The 19,386-nt window shown below is 41.5% G+C and overlaps 1 protein-coding gene across 2 annotated transcripts in view; it reads left to right on the forward strand.

Annotated features, from left to right (window-relative positions):
- Window positions 1–19,386, forward strand: part of arhgap36 (Rho GTPase activating protein 36) — a 104,769-nt gene that overhangs the window by 16,490 nt on the left and 68,893 nt on the right. Inside the window, exon 1 of one of the 2 annotated variants that reach the window (XM_060923443.1) lies at window positions 7,086–7,194. The exons of the other annotated variant lie outside the window; for it this stretch is intronic. The gene's annotated coding sequence lies outside the window, so the exon portion shown is untranslated. Of the gene's footprint in view, window positions 1–7,085; window positions 7,195–19,386 lie in introns of those variants that run through there. 2 annotated transcript variants of the gene reach the window in all.

Raw genomic sequence — 19,386 nt, forward strand, 5'->3', positions numbered from 1 at the left:
AACCTCACCATGCAAAAATAAAGCAACATGTAATACATCAAAACCACTCCCAGAGATATCACCTAGGCCTGTATTTTACAGATGTGAACAAGCTGAACCAATTTGTAACCAACCTAATATGTCACTGTCAGTCTTTCTTTCTTATAATGTAAAACCCAAGCTAAAATCAACTTTGATCATGTACAATTCTATATTATTGCCACAAGCCACAGAAATGTATGCTAAAATCCACAAAACAGCAAAACAATAGCCATCCTAAATATTATTTAAGAACTTTGATAGTTTTAGCTGATATTTAGAGAGTTTTTCAAAGGGTTATGGTGGTTAAATTGCTGATTTTCTAAACATATGCCATGTCTATTTCAGACGCGTCACATCCATAACGGAATTTTGTCACATCCATAACGCTGACTTTTCCTTCCGAAACTCTGCATGAAATACAAAATATTTTAAACAAAGATTTTTTAATATTCACCTTGGACCCCTCTATCAAATGGATATCTCCATTTCGACATTAGGTTTACGATTTCACAGAGTTTGATAAAAATGTACAGTCACCCAAGAAAAGTGATACTTTTTCTGTCACATCCATAACACATATTTTATTGGCATTTTCTGGCATGCCCTAGATGTACTATGGGAATTGTTCTTGTTCTATCACTTCTCCAGTATGGTACAGCCTTAAAATATGCAACACCTGTTTAAATACTGGGAGACAATAAAACATGCACTGGGTCATTTGTTGCCATTTTGAGTTCAAGTGTCACGTCCATAACGCTGGAATTGCTCTTTACACAACATGCATACCACTTTAAAGGTGCACATTGTTTTTTCACTGTGACACAAACAATAATTAAGATGAAAAAACAGAAATCTGGAGTGTGCATAAGTATTCACCCCCCAAAGTCAATACTTTATAGAGCCACCTTTTGCTGCAATTACAGTTGCAAGTCTCTTGGGGTATGCCTCTATTAGCTTAGCACATCTACGTAGCCACTGGGATTTTTACCCATTCCTCAAGGCAAAACTGCTCCAACTCCTTCAAGTTAGATGGGTTGTGTTGGTGTACAGCAATCTTCAAGTTATGCCACAGATTCTCAATTGGATTGAGGTCTGAACTTTGACTAGGCAATTCCAAGACATTTAAATGTTTCCCTTTAAACCACTCCAGTGTAGCTTTAGCAGTATGTTTAGGGTCAGTGTCCTGCTAGACTGTGAACCTTCATCCCAGTCTCAAACCTCTGGCTGACTCAAACAGGTTTTCCTCCAGAATTGCTCTGCATTTAGTGCCATCCAGCTTTCCTTCAGTCCTGACCAGCTTTCCTGTCCCTGCAGATAAAAAACATCCCCACAGCATGATGCTGCCACCACCATGCTTCACTGTAGGAACGGTGTTCTCAGGGTGTTGAGTTTGCGCCACACATGGCATTTCCCATGATGGCCAAAAAGTTCAATTTTTGTCTCATTTGACCAGAGAATCTTCTTCCATGTGTTTGGGGAGTCTGCCACATGCTGTTGGGCAAACTCTAAATGTGATTTTTTTAAGCAATGACTTTTTTTCTGGCCACTCTTCCATAAAGCCCCACTCTGTGGGGTGTATAGCTTAAAGTGGTCCTATGGACAGATACTTCCATCTCCACTGTGGATCTTTGCAGCTCCTTCAGTGTTATCTTTGGTGTCTTTGTTGCATTTCTGATTAATGCCTTCCTTGCCTGGTCTGTGAGTTTTGGTGGGTGGCCTTCTCTTGTCAGGCTTGTAGTGGTGCCATAGTCTTTCCATTTTGCTATAATGGATTTAATGGTGCTCCCTGGGATATTCAAATTTTGGGATATTTTTATGACCCAACCCTGATCTATACTTCTCCACAACTTTGTCTCTGACCTGTTTGGAGTGCTCCTTGGTTTTCATGTTGCTTGCTTAGTACTGTTGCAGAGTCAGGGTCCTTCCAGAACAGGTTGATTTATACAGATGTCATGTGACAGATCATGTGACACTTTGATTGCACACAGGTGGATCTTAATCAACTAATTATGTGACTTATGAAGTGAATTGGTTGGACCAGCTCTTATTTAGGGGTTTCATATGAAAGGGGACGAATACTTATGCACACTCCAGATTTCTTTTTTTTTTCATCTTAATTATTGTTTGTGTCACAATAAAAAAAAAAACAATGTGCACCTTTAAAGTGGTAGGCATGTTGTGTAAATCAAATGGTGCTAACCTTCCAAAAATCCATTTTAATTCCAGCTTGTAATGCAACAAAACAGGACAAACACCAAGGGGGATGAATACTTTTGCAAGGCACTATACATGTCCCTTGACACATACTGTATATCCATTAATCCTTTAAACTCCAATTTTATTCATCTTAAAGGAAGTTATTCTTTACCTACTATGATTTATTCAGTAGCTATGAAAAGAAACATGTAGCCATGAGAGGGTGGACTCTGGATCTGCTGATGAGTGCTGGGAGGTTTGTGTGTGTGTGTGTGTGTGTGTGTGTGTGTGTGTGTGTGTGTGTGTGTGTTCAATTTCTAATCATATGAACGACAGTAGTCCATATACTTGATTTAATTACTCGTATGATAAATTTGTACTGTAAAACAGATGGTGCCTCATACTTTGGTTACATGCTCATATTACCCTAAAGAGGGCAGTACAGTCTTCTATGGTCTGAAGCTATAGGTGTGTCATTGGTGAAAGTTACCCTCTTCCTATGTTCTGAACAATTTCAGCATTTATTGCATTACCACAATTTTGACAATGATATGTCAGTGGGAAGCTGATTGTGACTCAGGGTAAGGACAGCGTTTGTAGTTTGATGGAAGTGCAGTATGAAGGCACAGTGTGATTTATTTCCTCTAATATAATACAGGCTCTGTGTCTTAGTCCAACCCATCAAAAGCTCCCCCTGATGGATGGTAAGAAATCCCTAGAGATGAAGATCCTCTTAGTTTCTGGAACATACCATAAGTCTTATTGTTGTCTAAAATGTTATGATATTCCAGGTTTGGCCCAAGTCCATGTGGAATGCTTCTCATTTTCTTTGGTTTGGGGTGATGTGTGAATAAAGGCAGTGGAAGGCCCATATTACAGAGACAGAGATCTGCCTGTTAAACGCAAGTCTCTAATGGACACCAGTTTTAGGAGAACCTCACTGAAGAACCACCAGCTGTTGCTTATTGGTGTTTATATCCTGTACAGATGTTTAGCTTAATAAACACTATTGTTTGAGCATTACAAGTTTTTTACATGAACAATTTGATTTTATAATTAGAATTCTTCTATGCACAGTCACTGGATATGAGCAATTGCACAAATACTACTAGGATATCAGCTCATATACCGTGAATACAGAAAAACAAAATGGCAGAGTGCATCAAGTCAGATATATCACTTTATCAAGTATTTAAAAGAAACAGAAATAGCGAAAAGAATATAGCTTTTTTTTCCTCCAGTATCGCCTGTTCCACACTCCAGCCCAGTTGGTGGTGGTAATGCACCTTGAAGTTGGTTTGCCAACTGCCAAAAAACCCTAAAGAAGAAATAGAAGAGAAAAATGGCGGCGCGGGTTGCTGAACCAACCGAAGACGAAATAAAAACTCTAATTGAAAACAAAACCCCCCAAAATACAAAAAAGCAACAAAATATGGAATGAAAGTATTTGATGGTAAGAACATATCTTTTTTATTTTTCAATAATTATTATTATCATCGCATTTTTCACAAATTGCCGGCTTGTTTACATTCTAAGCAGAAATGATTTTGTCGGACATTTTGTACAACGTTTTTATTTATTGTATTTGCAAAAAATGAAAATAAAAATGCTCTGTTTCTCAATATCCAGTGAATGTGGATAGAATAAAACAGTTATTCCACTCAATCTCATTGTACATGGCTTATAGCCAACTCAGTGCTACACACCTCATTGGCTATCAGCTCATGTATGACTCGATTTCGTGGAATAACTGTTATTTTTTTCGCAGTCCGGTTTCCATCAAATCCTGCGCTCTGATTGGCTCGCGAGCGGTCCATAATCCTACGATACGGACCCTGGTTACGGACCTTTGGCAACTCGCTCATTCACAACAACAACAAACATAGTAGCAATTTTTTTGCCAACATTTATTTTCGCATTAATATTACAGCATTATAATAGCATTAATTTTACAGCATGGATAGCGCCTCTATTTTCTGAGACGGCTGAGGTCCTTCAACATCTGCTGAATGATGCTGCAGATGTTCTATGAGTCTGTGGTGGCCAGTACCATCCTGTACGCTGTCGTCTTCTGGGGCAGCGGCTTGAAGGTGAAGGACACTAACAGACTCAATAAGATCATCAGGAAGGCCGGCCATGTTGTAGGCGTGGAACTGGACTCTCTGACAGTGGTGTTGGAGAAGAGGACACTGTCCAAAATAAAAACAATCTTAGACTGTCCTTCCCACCCTCTACATGAGGAGCTGATCAGCCACAGGAGCGCATTCAGTAAACGGCTGATTCTTCCACGCTGCACAACTGAGAGACACAGGAAATCATTCCTACCTGCTGCAGTCAAGCTGTACAATGCCACTGTATAACTGTGGTACACTGTCTTACCATGTATACTGTATCCTTAACTCAGGTGCAATATATGTATATAGGAATCATTGCATATAGAATCACTTCATTTTGCTTTTACTTAAGTTATTGAGCTTATTTAAATTTATTTTATTTATTCTTTTTTCAGACAATTTTATCTTCTATTTTTAGACATGTTTACTTCTTCTCTGATTCAGGAGCTTGGTAGCAAATTTGAATTTCCATCTGGGGATTAATAAAGTGATTCTGATTCTGGTAACGACAATGTCTCATCTCATCTCATTATCTCTAGCCGCTTTATCCTTCTACAGGGTCGCAGGCAAGCTGGATCCTATCCCAGCTGACTACGGGCGAAAGGCGGGGTACACCCTGGACAAGTCGCCAGGTCATCACAGGGCTGACACATAGACACAGACAACCATTCACACTCACACCTACGGTCAATTTAGAGTCACCAGTTAACCTAACCTGCATGTCTTTGGACTGTGGGGGAAACCGGAGCACCCGGAGGAAACCCACGCAGACACGGGGAGAACATGCAAACTCCACACAGAAAGGCCCTCGTCAGCCACTGGGCTCGAACCCGGACCTTCTTGCTGTGAGGCGACAGCGCTAACCACTACACCACCGTGCCGCCTGTAACGACAATGTTCACAGTGAAAATGAGTTTTATTACCCTGATGAAGACGAAATAAAAAAAAAGATTTCAGGAGAAAGCCAAAAACCTGTAACTGTTGCTAACGCCGAGCAAATCCAGCAGTTTATTGAGGAGCAAAGGGGAGAAAATACAACAAAAAAGATGACCTACAACCTCAATGTCTTTGGAAGTTCTGTTGAAACCTAAATGGAAAATTTAAAAAAATGGAAGCTGACGTAGCTTGTCAAACAGGTTTTTGATGAGCTTGTAGCAGGTTTGTTCTAAATATGGTTTCCCTTTTGGGCACTTTCATTTTCTGTTAGAATTTCTCATCTCATCTCATCTCATCTCATTATCTCTAGCTGCTTTATCCTGTTCTACAGGGTCGCAGACAAGCTGGAGCCTATCCCAGCTGACTACGGGCGAAAGGCGGGGTACACCCTGGACAAGTCGCCAGGTCATCACAGGGCTGACACATAGACACAGACAACCATTCACACTCACATTCACACCTACGCTCAATTTAGAGTCACCAGTTAACCTAACCTGCATGTCTTTGGACTGTGGGGGAAACCGGAGCACCCAGAGGAAACCCACGCGGACACGGGGAGAACATGCAAACAGCGCTATCGCCTCACAGCAAGAAGGTCTGGGTTCGATCCCCGGGGCCGACGAGGGCCTTTCTGTGTGGAGTTTGCATGTTCTCCCCGTGTCCGCGTGGGTTTCCTCCAGGTGCTCCGGTTTCCCCCACAGTCCAAAGACATGCAGGTTAGGTTAACTGGCGACTCTAAATTGACCGTAGGTGTGAATGTGAGTGTGAATGGTTGTCTGTGTCTATGTGTCAGCCCTGTGATGACCTGGCGACTTGTCCAGGGTGTACCCCGCCTTTCGCCCGTAGTCAGCTGGGATAGGCTCCAGCTTGCCTGCGACCCTGTAGAACAGGATAAAGCGGCTAGAGATAATGAGATGAGATATTATTTATCAGCTTAAGGTCGGTCTGTATTGTGAAATACTGTGACCTTGGCCTTGAAAATACTGACCTTGGCCCAGAGGCCAAGGTCAGTATTTTCAAGACCTCGGTCACGGTATTTCACGATACGGAACTCCCAGCTGGTAAATTTATATATATATATGTGTGTGTATGTATGTATGTATGTCATCCTGAATTGTGGTTGTGGCTGAAACACATAAAATAAAAAGGACATTTTAATGCTGTCTGAATATTTTAGTTACATTCCATTATTTTGGAATATTTATACAATATTTAGTGTGTATGAGTCACCTATTCACCTGATGCAAGCCTATTTTGGCCAAAACAGGATAAGAGGAACTTAGATGTGGGGTCAAGGGTCAAACATATGAAGCTGAGTAACACTTCTTCCTGTACAATTGCATGATCGGATGCAAACATTCACACATCCATGGAAAATGTATCCATCCACTGGGACAGTGGTCACATTTTGTTTTCTGTGATCACATGGATCCACTTGTTATAGGGTTCTTCCTGGAGTTCTTTTCCTTTAAAATCTTTTTTTTTAGGGGCAGAGGGTGGCAAAGCCTTTGAAGGCCGTAACAAACTAGTCTGAGTTTTAAAACATTGAATACCTCAGTTGGAGTAAGGACTTCACTAGAATACTCATTGCACCAGATTCACATTCTATTTCTGAAGCCAGCCACAAAGAGATCTCTTCTGCAGTAAAATATTTTCTGGCCTCTTGAATGTTTTAAGACAGAATGATAGGGCAATATTTGAGTCTGAAGTTCAGGTATCTGACAGAGATAAGAAATACTTGAGAGATCTTGATTGCGCAAGTGCTCGACACATCAGATTTCATACCTTGCACTCCACACAACATCGCAGCTAACAATTCTAGGTTAGCAGCAGAGCAAATTCAAGACATTATGTTACAGGGATATTTTTGTTCATAGAACATTAAATCTGTCAAGTTTTATGGATCTTCTGAGACCTTTTTTCTCAGGTAACATTCATTAATATTCCTTCATGCAGTATTTTGTTGAGATCATATATATGCTTTCATGATTTTTTTTAACTTACTGGGTAGCTACGTATATGTTGTGAGCATTGCAGGAAAGTTATTTCTGTAATCTTCCAGACTATCCTATTACTTAAGATACATGGCACTTCTCTAGAATACATTACCCTAACCCTATTATGATAATGTTCTCAGTTAGCTGTCTTACATTTTGTTTGATAGTTTCCTGTAAAGTTAATGCTTCCTGGATTGTGTCTGGGCATTTTTGTGAACTTGTTTTCTATCACACTGTTGTAATACACCCTCACCGGCCACTTTAATAGGAACTTGTTCTTGATTCTAAGATTCCTGTTCTTGGCTGCAGGAGTGGAACCCAAATTTTTCTGCTGTTGCATGCTGAGATGCTTTTCTGCTCACCACGTTTGTAAAGAGTGATTATATGAGTTACTATATCCTTCCTGGCAGCTTGAACCAATTTGGCCATTTTCCTCTGACCTCTCTTATCAACCAGGTGTTTGTTTCCACCCACAGAACTGTCGCTCACTCAGTATTTTTTTTGTTTTTCGCACCATTCTGTGTAAACTCTAGAGACTGTTGTGTGTGAAAACCCCAGGAGATCAGCAGTTTCTGAAATACTCAAACCAGTCCATCTGGCACCAACACCCACGCCACAGTGAAAGTCACACTTTGAGATCACAATTTTTCCCGTTCTGATGTTTGAAGTGAACATTAACTGAAGCTCTTGATTTGTATCTGCATGATTTGATTCATTGTGCTGCTGTCAAGGGATCGGCTGATTAGAGAACCGCATAAAACATCAGGTGGATGGGTGTTCCTAATAAAGTGGCCAGTGAGTGTAGATATTTAGGCAGTGCCTAAAAGCAGAGCTACTGATGACAGTATGAGCAAAATATTTACAAGGGCACAAAATCAACCTGAGTATAATAATAATAATAAGGGCGGCACGGTGGTGTAGTGGTTAGCGCTGTCGCCTCACAGCAAGAAGGTCCTGGGTTCGAGCCCCGGGGCCAGCGAGGGCCTTTCTGTGTGGAGTTTGCATGTTCTCCCCGTGTCCGGGTGCTCCGGTTTCCCCCACAGTCCAAAGACATGCAGGTTAGGTTAACTGGTGACTCTAAATTGACCGTAGGTGTGAGTGTGAATGGTTGTCTGTGTCTATGTGTCAGCCCTGTGATGACCTGGCGACTTGTCCAGGGTGTACCCCGCCTTTCACCCGTAGTCAGCTGGGATAGGCTCCAGCTTGCCTGCGACCCTGTAGAAGGATAAAGCGGCTAGAGATAATGAGATGAGATAATAATATGAACCATCAAATTGTGCAGTGTATTTTGCATCAGTAAATTGCTGCATTGTCTTGTGACAGTGATGGGCCTCTGTCAGTCAGTGATGACCATGGGTAGTGCTTCCTAGTTGTCCTGGTTGTTTCTTCAGCTGGAACAGCATAATTTGTGACCCGATCCATTATCCATAACCGCTTATCCTGTACGGGGTCGCAGGCAAGCTGGAGCCTATCCCAGCTGACTATGGGCGAGAGGCGGGGTACACCCTGGACAAGTCACCAGGTTATCGCAGGGTTGACACAGAGACAAACAGCCATTCACATTCACACCTACGGTCAATTTAGAGCCACCAATTAGCCTAACCTGCATGTCTTTGGACTGTGGGGGAAACTGGAGCACCCGGAGGAAACCCACGCAGACATGGGAAGAACATGGAAACTCCACACAGAAAGGCCCTCGTCAGCCGCTGGGCTCAAACCCAGAACCTTCTTGCTGTGAGGCGACAGTGCTGACCACTACACCACTGTGCCGCCCGTCATTTGTGACTGAAGAGACCAATCTGAGAATGACAGTCTCATTTGCAAAGGCTGCATTTGTATGTAGTCTCTGGTCTATTGGAATTGCTGTGTTCTTTTTGCATGTCTGCTTTTCTGCTGCTGCATTCTTCAGTTTCTCTTCCCCTGTCTTGAGATGTTGGGTTAGGGTTTTTCTCCACCTTGTGCAGTCCTCCCAGGACTCAGTGTCAATATCAAGCACCTTCATGTCTCTTTTGCAGACGTCCTTATAACGCAAATGTCTTTCAGAATATGACCATCCTTCATGCAGTGGACATGACCAAGCCAGCGCAGTCTACATTGTCTGAGCACAGTGATCATGCTAGGGAGGCCAGTATGGGACAGGACTTTGGCATTGGGCACTCTGTCTTGCCAGGAAATACCCAGGATACAATGGATACTTCTCAAGTGGAAGGTGCTAAGTCTTCCCTCTTGTCTGGCATATGTAGTCCATGACCTGCTTTTGTATCACAATGGGCTGATGATACAGGCATTGTACCGGTACACAGCCACTGTCAGCTTGGGGTTGTTCGATACTCGAGTGGTGAGACGAGTGAGTGTTCTAGCTGCCTTCCCAATCCTCTTGTCAGTTTCTGTATCCAGAGAAAGGTTGTCAGTGATGGTGGATCCGAGGTAGGTGAACTGGTGGATGGCATCTAGTTCGTAATCATCAATGGTGATGACAGGCAATGCCTCTTTATTCTGTCCCAGGACGCTTATCTTCTTTAGGCTGATGGTCAGCCCGAAGTCTTTGCAGGCCATGGAGAAGCAGTCTATCAGTGACTGGAGTTCTTACTGAGTGTGTGTCAAAACTGCTGCATCATCAGCAAATGGCATATTTCTAATAAGGACTTAGCAAACCCTTGTCTTGACTCTAAGCTGGGTGAGGTTGAAAAGCCTACCATCTGATCCAGTATGCAGGTAGATCTTCTCTGTCATGGTACCAAAGGCGTGCTTCAGAAGAAGAGTGAAGAAAGTCCCAAAGAGTGTAGGGGAGAGAACGCTGATGGCATAACACTACTATGAATGCTGAAGGGCTCAGAGGTGCTACTGTTGAACTGCACAGTGCCCTTCATGTCAGTATGGAATAATTCAATCATGCTCTGAAACTTTGGTGGGCATCCGAGCTTTTGGGAGAATCTTGAAAAGACAGTCTCTGCTAATCAGATCAAATGCCTTAGTGAGGTCAATGAAAGCAACGTACAGGGGTATCTGCTGTTCTCTACACTTCTCCTGGAGTTGGCAAAGAGAGAAGATCATGTCTGCTGTAGACTTACCAGCTTGGAAACCACGCTATGACTCTGGGTAGACATGTTTGTCCAGCTTTTGAAGGCGAGTCAAACAAGCCTGAGCAAAAACCTTGCTGACGACACTGAGCAGGAAGATGCTTCTGTCCCATGACAGTGATACCAATAATGAGATACGCATCGCAGTTATGAATACAGGTTTGTGCCAGAAACACCACCACGACATTTATTATATTGTGACTCTGCTGGGTGCCTGGTAGACAGCAGTGAACCAGCGCTTTCACTTTACATCATTACTATAGACCCCTTCGCATGTTTGTAAACAAACCGACCGTTGCCAGGATGCGCACGCAGCCTGGACCCAGAAACAATGGTGCTGCCCATAGACCGGCATTATGAGCTGTCAGATTATGCAAAACAATTGTCATAACAAGATCGAGAATGCTACATAAATAAGTTAACTCTAACAAGTGGACATCGCCTACCGGATCCGCATTTAATTTAAGAGTGGACGGACGATGTTAGTAAGTTTTCCTCTGATACCTGAAGGCAGTCATACTATTTACAAAAAATGTCAAACTCAAAAAAAAAAACTATTTACAAAAGTAGCCTGCCATCAACATTCTGGTTACAGCGAGACTACAACTTGATTAACAATGGGACATTCATATTCATTTTGTTTTAATCAAATTATGCCAGTGATGTGATGGCAATGTGGCTTTAGCTACAACAGCAAATACCAACACTAAACAGCAATTTGCAGGAGGTAATGGCATGAAAGGAATGATAGTGTAAAGATTGCAGCTAAGAGAAATCAGAGCTGCGTAAAAAGCGAGAGGCAGAGAGCAGAAATGAAACTGAACGGGGCGGGAGCTAGGTTAGAGCAGTCAACGTAAGTTGGCATTTAGAGTGAGGGCACACAATTTTACCTTTCCATCCTTATTTTAAAATTGTGATTTTCGGCATACACAAATAATGATGGCACAAAATCTGGACTGCTTGAGTCAAGCGAGAGCTCTCCTACAAACAAAATTGCATGCAAAGCTAAGTTAACATGCTAACAATATTCATTACATTGTGTAACTATGACCCAGCTAATCAGACAAACGTTACCAAAGTATTTTGCTGCATCAATAAACGAAGACTAGAAAGAATAAAAAAGAAAGATTTAATAAATAGCCTGATCTTACCTGTGATGAAGTGGGCGATGCAAACCCGCGCATTTTTGATAGTGCTTTCATCCCAGTCTACACGTTTGATGGCTTGTAGTCATAGACGTCGGCGATTTTTTTTGAATGGGTGAGATCCTGCTGGAATTCTGTACATTTTAACCCCATCACTGCTACGATTCTGACACCCGAAAACACAACAACTAGGCATTTCTTCCAAATATTTCTTCTCGTCTCTACCGTCGCTGAGTCTTTTTTGGGTCCAGGCTGCGCGCGCAATTTCCTCTTATGTATGAATGACGTTTACTGTGAAGGGGTCTATATAGTTATGATCAAATATCAAACTTGACATGTCAAACAGTTGTCTGGTTACATCTGTCACGTCCACACGCGTTGGAGCTCGGCACGCAGCCAGACTGTAAAGTGTGCGCATCACTAATTAGCGTGCACATGTTCCTAATTAGAGCGCAATCATATAATGTCTCTCAGTAACAGACAGACTTTGCGAAAGCTTCGTTTTTATATCGCTTTTCTGGTTTTGACCCTGTTTGTGTTTTGGATTTTGAGTATTGTATTACCTCTGATATCCTGTCTGTGCCTTATTGCCTGTTATTCGACTCTGCCTTTGTCTCTGTGTAGGTCTGCTCGCTACCGTATTTTCAATAAAACTCTTCCTGCACTTACATCCGTCTACCACCCTTCTATATGAAACTGTCGTGAGTATTTTCTATAAAATGTGTTAGTAAATAACCCCACATTATTTTAAAAAAGCAAATTAAAAGTAAGTGCTGGATAAAAACCCATCTATCTTATGTAAATAAAGATACAATTTTGTTGCCTGTTGGTCAAGCATTACCTTGCACTTACGATTGGGTTCCCTGTGGTGGTACACATATGGTATGTACATATGGATGTCGTACGGTCAAGCCATTAAAAATCATCAGGTTGATGTATTTCTATAAGTATGGGGCTCTGCTGTGCTATCACTCTCATGACAGCATCACTGATATTTATTCAATATTTACATAATTTAAAAAAAGGGGTTCCTTGAGTTGGCGGCACGGTGGTGTAGTGGTTAGCGCTGTTGCCTCACAGCAAGAAGGTTCTGGGTTTGAGCCCAGTGGACAACAGGGTAGGGTGACCAGATTTCCCGAGTCTGAAACCGGGACACTTTTGCGCGCGACCATGCTCGCTCGTGCACGCACACCTTTTTTTTACGTAAACGTGACACTCAGAGAGGTGCTCTTATCATTTTGTTGAAGCTCACATTTATCAACATCTCACATGAAATAAAACAAATAGGCATTTTGTTATCTAGTAGCATAGTGGTATACAGATCAGTTAAATTATGGTCAGACAACAGATTTTGTAATGGCTGAGAATAGGCCAGGCTATGTCCATAGGCCAAATTTAAACTGATTTATTCCACCTGTTTGTGAGAACACCAAGAAGAATGCATATGCACATGTAGGCTATATCTCTAAAATTGTATGCACTATAGCATGAACTTCAAAAGTAGATATGTGACCTCAACATAGCCTAGGTCAGAATCAACCTTACTAACCATTCCCCACAACTGAATGAATAAAGCAAGAAGATGTGTACAAAAGTGAACACTTTAATGGAAGGTGCAACAAGCTGTTCAACACAGCAATAAACTGTCAGAATGGTATGTTAAACAGAAACAAAAAAGAGACAAGTGATTTGAGAATATATACTACGGAAGCCGAGAGAGGCCCTTCATATAATCCTTTTTTTTATTCACCTTGTTATCCCGAGATAACGACATAATTAATTCAGGATCTCGAGAAAACAACACAACTAATTCGAGATCTCGAGAAAACAAAACAATTATTTCATGATCTCGAGTAAACAGCTGAGAAATGGTTCATTCAGGTGCGCCAAGAGACTTGTGATATGCTGACTTTGGGGCTATTTCTCATTCTGTACAGACGCAACTTTGGTCATTAGAATGTCTGGAATAATCGATCACCTAATAAGGCAATATTTTGATCAGGGGTTGACACAGGGAGAGATTGCATTAAGTCTTTTAATAAGGGATAATTTCAAAATTAGTCCGCGGCACCTCCGCAGAAGACTGGCCCGGCTTCGTCTCTACCGACGGAGATACAGTGATCCAGCTGAGATCATGAAATAATTGTTTTGTTTTCTCGAGATCATGGAATAACGGTTTTGTTTTCTCGAGCTCTTGAATTAGTTGTGTTGTTTTCTCGAGATCCTGAATTAATTATGTCGTTATCTCGGGATAACAAGGTGAATAAAAAAAGATTATATGAAGGGCCTCTCACGGCTTCCGTAAATATACACTCAAACAAAACAGCAGTAAAGGAGGAGAGGGGCGACAGCCCGAGGAAAGCCCCCACAGGAGCGCACAGCATTTGCAGCATAGGCTACCCAACTCAGTACAAGAACAAAGCACTTACAGTGTGTGCAGTCGGCTTCGTGCGCATTGTTCTGCACCTCTCGGAGGAAGGGGTAGGTGCCCTGTAAATCTTTGGAAAAGGTACATTTTCTTTTCGGCATAATTGCTGCGGCATTACTGCTGCTAGCTGCTAGACAAAGAACATTCGCGCCAGTTAATGTTTATTTTATTGTTGCATGGCAACACGTTCTGTTGTCTGGAATAATGTGGCTAAATAAACACCCATGCCACAGGGCCAGGGGGCAGTAACCAGGAAAGTTTGCGATTCCTGTCAATTCATCAAAATAGTAAATGCAGACATTTCTCCGCTAATGATTCCCACGCTGCTCAGTCGCAAACGTCGCGAGTGGCGAAAACCGGGACATATCCGTGTCCCGACAGACTTTTGTCGGGACTCGGGACACACAACCCCAAATCGGGACTGTCCCGTAAAACTGGGACGTCTGGTCACCCTACAACAGGGGCCTTTCTGTGTGGAGTTTGCATGTTCTCTATGTGTCTGCGTGGGTGTGCTCCGGTTTCCCCCACAGTCCAAAGACATGCAGGTTAGGCTAAATGGTGGCTCTAAATTGATTGTAGGTGTGAATGATTGTGTATCTCTGTGTCAGCCCTGCGATGACCTGGCGACTTGTCCAGGGTGTACCTCGCCTCTCACCCGTAGTCAGCTGGGATAGGCTCCAGCTTGCTTGTGACCCTGCACAGGATAAGTGATTATGGATAATGGATGGGTTCCTTGAGTTTTTTTAAGAACAAAAAAAATCCTTTTATTTTACTAAACTAACTTTTGTACGAAATTTAAAGACGAATTCATTGTGGCCTGTATCTGGCACTTTTTAAAATTTATATTTTATACAGTATTTTTAGTTGGGAGCATGACATACTTACTGTAATCATTTTAAGAGCATTATTATCACACACAAAGCTAGGAAAAGACTCCTTGAGTGATGAGTGACAACTTATGCATTCAAGCACATATACACACATTTTATATATATATATTTACTGTATGTGTGTGTATATATATATATATATATGGCGGCACGGTGGTGTAGTGGTTAGCGCTGTCGCCTCACAGCAAGAAGGTCCTGGGTTCGAGCCCCGGGGCCGGCGAGGGCCTTTCTGTGCGGAGTTTGCATGTTCTCCCCGTGTGGGTTTCCTCCGGGTGCTCCGGTTTCCCCCACAGTCCAAAGACATGCAGGTTAGGTTAACTGGTGACTCTAAATTGACCGTAGGTGTGAATGTGAGTGTGAATGGTTGTCTGTGTCTATGTGTCAGCCCTGTGATGACCTGGCGACTTGTCCAGGGTGTACCCCGCCTTTCGCCCATAGTCAGCTGGGATAGGCTCCAGCTTGCCTGCGACCCTGTAGAAGGATAAAGCGGCTAGAGATAATGTGATGTGATGTGATATATATATATATATATATATACACACACCCTACTACTCAGGTCGATGTCTCAGGACAACGAGAATGATTACGCCAAACGTTCCTATCCAACATGCTAGACTCCAGCTCGTCGATGTGTTGCAGACCTGTGTCTCTGAGGAGCGTGTCGATGAATGTTGACTGTGGTCTTCCACGTGACAAGGAACCATGGATTGGCTGCCAAGTGACTGTGTGAGGGGCAGGCGACGACTTTCTCTGAACATGTGACCAGCAAGATTGAGTCTACGGATTCGAATAGTTTACCATATAACATCTTATCAACTCTGTCCCTCCAGCTAAAATTTAGAACCTTCCTCAACATGCGGGTATAGGTGCCATCTAGAGATATCTCTTCCTGCTTGGTTAGCGACCAAGTGGAACTTCCATACAGAAAGATCGTGTCAACAGTTGCTTGGAATAACTGTATCTTGATCTTGTTTGGCATATCAGTAGTCCAGATTTTGTTGAGCTTGTGTAGAGATTTCCAGGCAAGGGCTTTGTGAGTATAGATCTCTCTCTCTCTTTGTTGCACCAACAGCCAAGGTATTTAAAAAAAAATATATATATATATATATATATATATATATATATATATATATATATATATATATAGAGAGAGAGAGAGAGAGAGAGAGAGAGAGAGTATTTAATACACAGTTGCTATTTTTGTGACTTCTGTTGGCATAATTATTAATGCAGCTAATTAATGCAATGCTTACACCTTAATTCCAACATTAACTTTAATATCAGTAAACAGAAACCTTTTGGCTTTTTTAAAATAAGCAAACAAATAAATATATATGCAAGCATTTTTTCCGTATTTGGATCAGATTTTGTTATACATGTGGGGACATTTGTTCTCCACTAAGCTGTAAAAACATACCCACAGAGAGAAGAAGAAATTTTATAGCTCCATTGTGATTAAAACCCTGTAGGATTCTGGTCATGTGATAGAAGCAGCACTTATTGTCAGTTAAAAACACTGACGAAGGAGTATGTTGGTGCTTTTGTTTGTTGTGTTATTGTGCGTGCCTAGGGTGTGTGCTCTGACAGCATACTTCCATCTGTGTATCTACAGGAAGCCTGCACTGGATTTTTTGAGCAGTAATTGTTTCTCACTCACTATGGCTTTTTGTTTTCTATCCCAGTATTCATATGAGCTGTTGCTGTCATTTCCCACATACTGCTTACTTTTAAACTTTTGCATACAGCACCAGTCAAAAGTTTGGACACACCTTCTAATTCATTCATTCATTTATTTACTTTTAATTAATTAAAAGTCACTTCATGTCTTAAAGTAATGATCGATGTCATTTCTCTTTCCTTAGCTGAGCGTTTCTTGACATAATATGGATTACTACAGTTGTGGAACAGGGTTATTTACTCATCTCATCTCATTATCTCTAGCCGCTTTATCCTGTCCTACAGGGTCGCAGGCAAGCTGGAGCCTATCCCAGCTGACTACGGGTGAAAGGCGGGGTACACCCTGGACAAGTCGCCAGGTCATCACAGGGCTGACACATAGACACAGACAACCATTCACACTCACATTCACACCTACGGTCAATTTAGAGTCACCAGTTAACCTAACCTGCATGTCTTTGGACTGTGGGGGAAACCGGAGCACCTGGAGGAAACCCACACGGACACAGGGAGAACATGCAAACTCCACACAGAAAGGCCCTCGCTGGCCACGGGGCTCGAACCCGGACCTTCTTGCTGTGAGGCAACAGCGCTACCCACTACACCACCGTGCCACCCCAATATGAAACATATTTTGTTTTTTAAACACTTTTTTTTTGTTTCCTACATAATTCCATATACAGTGGTGCTTGAAAGTTTGTGAACCCTTTAGAATTTTCTATATTTCTCCAAAAATATGACCTAAAACATCATCAGATTTTCATACAAGTCCTAAAAGTAGATAAAGAGAACCCAGTTAAACAAATGAGACAAAAATATTATACTTGGTCATTTATTTATTGAGGAAAATAATCCAATATTACATATCTGTGAGTGGCAAAAGTATGTGAACCTCTAGGATTAGTTAATTTGAAGGTGAAATTAGAGTCAGGTGTTTTCAATTAATGGGATGACAATCAGGTGTGAGTGGGCACCCTGTTTTATTTAAAGAACAGGGATCTATCAATCAAAGTCTGATCTTCACAACATATGTTTGTGGAAGTGTATCATGGCAAGAACAAAGGAGATTTCTGAGGACCTCAGAAAAAGCGTTGTTGATGCTCATCAGGCTGGAAAAGGTTACAAAACCATCTCTAAAGAGTTTGGACTCCATCAATCCACAGTCAGACAGATTGTGTACAAATGGAGGAAATTCAAGACCATTGTTGCCCTCCCCAGGAGTGGTCGACCAACAAAGATCACTCCAAGAGCAAGGCATGTAATAGATGGCGAGGTCACAAAGGACCCCAGGGTAACTTCTAAGCAACTGAAGGCCTCTCTCACATTGGCTAATGTTAATGTTCATGAGTCCACCATCAGGAGAACACTGAACAACAATGGTGTGCATGGCAGGGTTGCAAGTAGAAAGCCACTGCTCTCCAAAAAGAACATTGCTGCTCATCTGCAGTTTGCTAAAGATCATGTGGACAAGCCAGAAGCCTATTGGAAAAATGTTTTGTGGATGGATTAGACCAAAATAGAACTTTTTGGTTTAAAAGAGAAGTGTTACATTTGGAGAAAGGAAAACACTGCATTTCAGCATAAGAACCTTATCCCATCTGTGAAATATGGTGGTGGTAGTATCATGGTTTGGGCCTGTTTTGCTGCATCTGGACCAGGACGGCTTGCCATCATTGATGGAACAATGAATTCTGAATTATACCAGTGAATTCTAAAGGAAAATGTCAGGACATCTGTCCATGAACTGAATCTCAGGAGAAGGTGGGTCATGCAGCAAGACAACGACCCTAAGCACACAAGTTGTTCTACCAAAGAATGGTTAAAGAAGAATAAAGTTAATGTTTTGGAATGGCCAAGTCAAAGTCCTGACCTTAATCCAATGGAAATGTGGAAGGACCTGAAGCGAGCAGTTCATGTGAGGAAACCCACCAACATCCCAGAGTTAAAGCTGTTCTGTATGGAGGAATGGGCTAAAATTCCTCCAAGCCGGTGTGCAGGACTGATCAACAGTTACCGGAAACGTTTAGTTGCAGTTATTGCTGCACAAGATACTGAACTACACCAGATACTGAAAGCAAAGGTTCACATACTTTTGCCACTCACAGATATGTAATATTGGATCATTTTCCTCAATAAATAAATGAGCAAGTATAATATTTTTGCCTCATTTGCTTAACTGGGTTCTCTTTATCTACTTTTAGGACTTGTGTGAAAATCTGATGTTATTTTAGGTCATATTTATGCAGAAATATAGAAAATTCTCAAGGGTTCACAAACTTTCAAGCACCACTGTATGGTCTGTATGTTATTTCATAATTTTGATGTCTTCAGTATTGTTCTACAAATCCCATTTCCAGAAAAGTTGAAACATTTTCCAAAATGCAATAAAAACAACAATCTGTGAAAAAATCGTGTATTTGTTAATTCACATGAACTTTTATGTAACTGAAAAAATACAAAGAAAAGTTTTTCAATAGTTTTAATGACCAACTTAATTGTATGTTCTAAATATATACAAAGTTAGAATTTGATGCCTGCAACACACTCAAAAAAAAAGTTGGGACAGAGGCAAAATAAGACTGAAAAATTTATAGGATATTCAAGTAACGCCATTTTGGAAGATTCGACAATAAGCAGGTTAATTGGTATCATGATTAGGTATAAAAGGGGCAGCACCAAAGGCTCAGTCTTTACAAGCAAGGATGGGTCGTGGCTCACTCCTTTAAGTCAAAATTCATTAAAGAATTGTTAGTCAATTCAAAAAGAACATTTATCAATGCAAGATTGCAAAGAATTTTGGTCTTTGAAAATCTACACTACATAATATTTTGAAAAGATTCAGAGAATTTGGAGACACCTCAGTGCGTAAATGGCAAGGTTGGAAACCACTGTTGAATGTGTG

This window comes from Neoarius graeffei, chromosome 1, assembly GCF_027579695.1.
Source record: "Neoarius graeffei isolate fNeoGra1 chromosome 1, fNeoGra1.pri, whole genome shotgun sequence".
NCBI lineage: Eukaryota > Metazoa > Chordata > Actinopteri > Siluriformes > Ariidae > Neoarius > Neoarius graeffei.